The sequence below is a fragment of the Eulemur rufifrons genome, chromosome 4 (genome assembly GCF_041146395.1).
Source record: "Eulemur rufifrons isolate Redbay chromosome 4, OSU_ERuf_1, whole genome shotgun sequence".
Taxonomy (NCBI): domain Eukaryota; kingdom Metazoa; phylum Chordata; class Mammalia; order Primates; family Lemuridae; genus Eulemur; species Eulemur rufifrons.
In genome coordinates, this window is record NC_090986.1 from 73,814,044 (window position 1) to 73,820,244 (window position 6,201).

The window sequence follows — 6,201 nt, forward strand, 5'->3', positions numbered from 1 at the left end:
CCATACTCTCATACTGACCCCTGGTTGTTCAAAGTCTCTCCATTCAGAGCATCACTCCCCTTCAAAGTGCAACAGGTTCTAAAATCTTATTCCTCCCTAAAAGTCGCACCTTTCTCAGACCATCTTAGTGCTTAGGTAAGGGGGGGAAGCAGTTGCAGCAAGTAAATCAAACTAATATTAAACTACTCAATTAAGGAATGTGCTGCAAATAACCTCCCCCAGTAAGCATATAAACAAACGTTTACCCTTACTCATAATCAAAGAAATGCAAACCCAAAACAAGACAAATTTCACATATCAAATTGGCAAAAAGTACAAAGTTTTAAAAAGTCCAATGATGGCGAACACATATGTAGACAGGCACACTCGTACACTGCTAGTTAGTGTAGTTACAACCTAATATCACTCAACAGGAGTCAGAAAAAATACATTATGGTACACACTTAAAATACTCTAATCAATTTTTAATTACGTTGATGCATATGTGCTAGTATGAAAAGAACTCTTTAACATTAACTAAGGAAAAAAGTAAACTGCAGTTAAAAAAGTAAACTGAAGTGTAATAGTATAATACTACTTGTATAAATTTTTCGGAAAGTAAACTTTCTGGAAACTATTAACAATGGGTTACCTTTTGGAAGAAAGAGGAGAAAAGTAACTTTTACTTTTCTGTACTACTGGGATTTTTTTAACTATACACATGTATAACTTTTAACTGAAAATATACAATTCTTTAAGTACTCTATTCCCCCAAGCTTAACCACCACTCTCACACCACCAACTCCTACCCTCCCCTCAAAACTGTCCCATATCTGAAAGTTGACTGCAATTTCCTGGTAGAATTTAAGGTACCAAGGGGTATATTTTGGAATATGGAACGTTCCTTTAAAAATCTCTTCACTTACTTCCCTAAAAATCACCTCTGAGATGAAAGAAGAGAAAAAGAATTCCCATCTTGTCTAGGGAACCACAAACTCACTTCCTTTCAGGTCCCTAACCATTCTCTGTTAGACAGTGAGACTGTCATGGTCATAATATCCCCTGGTTCTCCTTACCATGGATGGATGGATAGATAGATAGATACAGACAGATAGATATAGTCTTGGCTAATTTCACTCGCCCACATAAAGAAGAGCAACCTCAATTATCACTGCAAAAGGGGGAAAGCCTTCTCTTTTCAGAATTAATCAACTGCAGGGATCCTACTCTGGCTTGTCTCAGCTCTTACCACCTCGGTGTGGGTGGCCAACTACTATCCTACACTTCTCTAGGAAAAGGTGTCTCAGTCTGTTTACTGCATTATCCCTGGTAATGTAAGTATATGGAAGCTTAATATTTTAATTCAGCTGAAACAGGTCAGAGCATTCACTGTCAAAGAAGAAAGAGCAGGATAGTATCAGTCTTTCTTCCACATCTCTTAACTGACTTTTAAGTTTTACACAGGTAAACCAAGTGTTTCTAATCACTGCTTACTATTAACATCTAATCATTAGAGCACAACTATTATGGATATTTTTAAATATCACAGATTAAAAGCTTTAAAATTTAAACAACTAAGTTGTATTCATCTGAGTTATACCATCGTGATTTTCTCACTGTGCGTGATCATTCATGCCAGCCAAAAACAATTACAGTCTCAACGCAGCAAACTTATTCTTAATTCTGAACTACTTACTTAGTGAGAAAGGGTTATAAAACCTTTTTCAAGTATTGGGGAAAATGATTATCATCAGGTGGTTCATAACAGAATAGTGTCAGAAAAGAGCTGACCTCTGCTCTCCAGAGAGTCAGAATTGTGAACCATTTGGCAGCTTCCTGAATAAGCTTAAAAAGTAAATACATTCTCGGAGAAATTATTGGGTTTATTTTTAAAGTAAGTATTTCTGGAATTTTTAACATTCCCAAACAGGAATATTCAAGCCATATAAAATGCCTATTGTAACTGGAAGTGACAAATGACTTGTGTACCTGAGTTTAAAAGCAAAAAAATCCACACATTATACCTCATGACAAAATAAAGCTGAACATAGTACCAACTTTTCCAAATTACTCTGGCTTACAAGTTTCATGAAGAATAAATAAATGCCATGCCAAGTAATGTTACACAATAAAAGAGCAAGCAGCTCCAGGAGACAGACATGTAAGCAGTTATCTTCTGAGACAGAAGTAGACTAAATCCTGGAAAGAAATTATTAAAACCAAATTCTGAAACTGATGTTTAACCTTGAAACTATAGTTCTTGGTTGAATGAATGAAAAGGGGAGAAAGGGATAGAGTGTTATGTGCTACCTCGAAATAATTTTAACACATTGACTGCCACACTAGGAAAAAAAAAAATGTTTCCTTGGGGCCATGGTGTTTTATTATGAAAATAGAATAAAAACTTTAAAAACAAAATGATCCTCTCTAATTTAATGAAAAATTTGGGGTTTTTTAATTGTTTTCTGTGCATAAGTTATATGCAACTTGAAAAATAGCTATTGTGGCTCCCAAAGGTGAAGAGACATGAGTTACGTATGCTTCATGACGCCCCGGGCTCAAAACTAGTGTGAGTTAAATACAACTCACATGGCAGTCAATGTGTTAAATATTCCTAATACTTGAATAAAACAATATAAACCACGTGGAAACTTCTAAGCTTCCAGAAGACCTAAGGGCTGCTCCAATTCCACCCCATGAATATGACTGTGACCTTGCATAAATCAATTACAATCTGACCCTAATTTCTCACGTATAAAATAAGTGAGTTAGAGATCATCCTTAGATTTCCTTGTAGCTCTAACATTAACAAAGGAAACATAAATTTATTCTTTTCTAATGTAAGTTATACACAGTATGTGTCATCCACAAGTCCATAAGCCAAATCAGAGTGAGCCCTCCTGTTAGTTCTAAGCAAACGTGATCAAGAAAAAGTAGCACTGAGGAAGCCAAAGGGCAGTCTCTAAATTCTCTAAGAAGGACAAGACGACAACTTCCAAAAATATTTCATCTTCACAAAGTTTTGAGTATATTCTACCATTTCATTCTTCTCCAGGGCAAGCCCTAACACAGGGTATCCCTTTATTTTAGGATTAAAAAATTACTTATAAAGCCTAGTCCTCAAAATGTTACTCTTTGTAAACGTTAAACAAAGCTGCAGAACAATTTAAAATAAACTTAAAAATTAAAACAATTTTCATCCAACAGCCAACTCGATAGAACCTGACAACAAATAACCTTAAACAATCTCATGACAAGAATCACTATCATCACCACATATCTCCTCTAATTCTTGGGGAAATGCGGAGGGGGAGACTCATAGAGGAATAAAGGTGACAGAAGGAATAACAAAAGCTACTGTAAAAGTAAAGTTAATACAGGGAGAATCAACCTCAACCAAAACGGGAAAAAAAGAAAGGCCAAGACAAGCACTACCTTCTCATTTAAAATACACCTTCAAGTAAAACCCACCTGAGAAGAGGATAATTTTTTTAAACCACCCACCAGAAAGGGGGGTGGGGGGAAGTTACTACTTCAGCAATTTTAAAAAGTCTGAAGTGCACCTTTTCTATATATATTTGTAAAGTTACATTATGCACAAATTTTATTTTGAAGGAATATTCTTAAGACATGTTTTTATAAAATAAATCTATCTTAACATACGAAGTCCCATGTTGTAACTTTCACCTACATATTCATAACTATGAATTTTAATTAGGTTTTCTGCTATCACCATGAGATACAAAAGTAATTGTTCCACAAAATGACCTGCATACACCACTGAATGTTCACTTTATTGTTCCTAATATTACTAACATCTCTGACATGTGTACTGACTGTATAGATAAAGAAGTGTCCTTTTAAGTCCATATTTGTAGTTTTTTATTATTTATTCGACTACTACATGAGTTAATATAGAAAATGTTCTGTCTTGAAACTTTATCTAGAGATATTAACTGAGAACAATGATTATACTGCCACTCAAGTGTTAAATAATTATGACTTATTTACAGCCTGCCTCCTGTATGTAAACACACTTGAGTCTTTAAAGTTATTAGGCAGACAGTACAGGATTACCCAACTCTCTCAAGACTGCAGACGAACCTTAGAAATTAAAGGTATATCCAAAGTTTCCAAAACTATTTAATAAACAGGGTAGGATCTTCGGGATACCAATGCCCATCCATCATTTCTTCAGAATAGAAAAGGATTAACCCTTTATGGAGTTGGTAAGATGTTTAAGACGTGTGGAGTGGGTGGGTAACTAACTGCTCTTTCAAACCGTTCCCCAAGCTCACACCGTCCGCGGGAAGGAACGCAGTAGCAAGCAGTTCTGAAGACGAAGTGCTGCATTTAGGGTTCAGATTCATTCTTTGGAGTAACTGTCGAGCTGCTCAGAGTAGGATTTAACGCATATACCAAAACCCAACGGCAGCAGCAACAACAAATACGGTTTTTCTCTAGACCGAAAACTTTTAAAGTATCAATAAAATAACCGTGCAAAACGTTAACTATTCGCAATTGCACACCATTTCGCTACGGTTCCTTCCTAAAGGAAAGCTAGAATTCAGTTGTCGCCTGGGAGGAGTCACTTCACGCCAGTGCTGGGCTCTTCTTCAACTAGGTCCTCAGGTTCCCCTAGCACCAGCTCCAAGAGGCGCGGTTAGCGCGCTTTCTCTCAGGCGGCTGGCAAGTAACAGTGTGAAAATGTCACTCTATCAGCCCGTTCCCCGGCCTGGAGCGGAGGCCGCGCGGCGCGGGGCGGCGCGCGGGGACTCCGCGGAGGGGCCCAGGGCGCCCGCGGCCCGGACCCGCAGCGGTCCCCGCCCGCCCCTCGCCCGGAAGGGAGAAACCCGCCCGCGGGAGGATTCAACAGGAGCACCGCGCCGCCCGCCTGCCGCCCGGGAAACAGCCGCCGGCCGGCCGGGGCGCGCGGGGGGAGGGGCGCCGGCGGGAGGGCGCGGGCTGCGGGCTGCCCCGGGACCCCCGCCCGCGCGCAAGGTCACCGCCCGCCGCCACCGCCGCGAGCGCCCGGGCCGGGACCAGGGCGGCAAGTTTAATTTCCAGAGGCTGCGGCAGAGCCCGCGGCGTGGAGGAGCGCGCCGGCCGCGGGGCCTCCCCACCCCCACCGTGCAGCCCGGCCCGCGCCCCACGACCCCCGCCCCGGCCACCGCCAGGCAGCCGAACGCTGCAGCCCCTAAGCCGACAGGCGAGTCCTGGCTGGCAGGCGGGCGGGCGGCGCTTCAGCCGCGCCACACAGACACACACAGACACACACACAGCCGCGCTGGCGCCCACTGAAAAATGGAGCGCGGCGAGCAGACAGAAGAGACATTTTCTTTCCGTTAACTGAATTGTTTCCTACCTCCGGGTGTCCGACTCGCTACTCCTCTCACTCCGCTGCTCTCCGGGATCCGCCGCCGCCGCCGCATCCAATCGCCTTCTCCCCCCCCCTCCCCTTCCGCAGCCAGCCCGGCCGTTCCTCCTCCTCTCCGCTTCAAAATGGCGCCAAGCGCTCTTCGGCGGCTGCTCCAATCGAACCGCCGCGGACAGCACCCGGGGGCAGGCAAAGCGCGGCGTGGGTGCGCAGCGCCCCCTGCCGACCAGACGGCCCTGCGCGCCGGACTCCGCTCCGCCCCGCCCCGTCCGCGCGCGCGCACGCCCCTCCTCCGCCCCGCCCCGTGCGCGCTCACGCTGCCACTCCGGCGCGCCGCCGCCGTCGCCGCGGTGGCAGCGAGTTGCTCAGCTGTCGGCGTGTCCTCTGCCTCTGCGGCTTCGCAGACTTCTACCAAAAACCGCATGGGCTAGCATCTGTCTCTCACTTTTTCGATACGTGTTGGGCAATGTTTGAAACACTGTCATTCTGCGCCAGTGTTGTGCTATGCAGATAAAATGGGTGTTTATTACCTACTTTGCTCCTTACTTGCGAACGCTGACCTAATCGTCTCAAAATGCCATACAAATAGTTTTTCTACATGGTATGTGTTACGTCTTGACTAAATCCCACCGCTTTCCGGATCTGAGGAATTATTGAGTAGGCAGCAGGTGTAGGAAGGGACGTAGTAATTCATCCTGGACCAAAGCATTCCTGTTCCCTCGTCTTGGGAGAATTGTCCTTATTAGAGGGAGAAATAGGCTGAAGACCACAAGGGCGCGTTCTAGGAGGCGGGTTTCTTCCCCCTTCAGCCCCGGCAGGTGCCAGGCCTCCCTCCTGCAGCTGTA

At 44.0% G+C, this 6,201-nt stretch overlaps 1 protein-coding gene across 1 annotated transcript in view; it reads right to left on the bottom strand.

Annotated features, from left to right (window-relative positions):
- PDS5B (PDS5 cohesin associated factor B) overlaps positions 1-5,486 on the bottom strand; it is a 165,045-nt gene extending 159,559 nt beyond the window's left edge. The window contains exon 1 of the mRNA XM_069467361.1: positions 5,345-5,486. The gene's annotated coding sequence lies outside the window, so the exon portion shown is untranslated. The remainder of the gene's footprint in view (positions 1-5,344) is intronic.
- Positions 5,487-6,201: the final 715 nt, after the last annotated feature.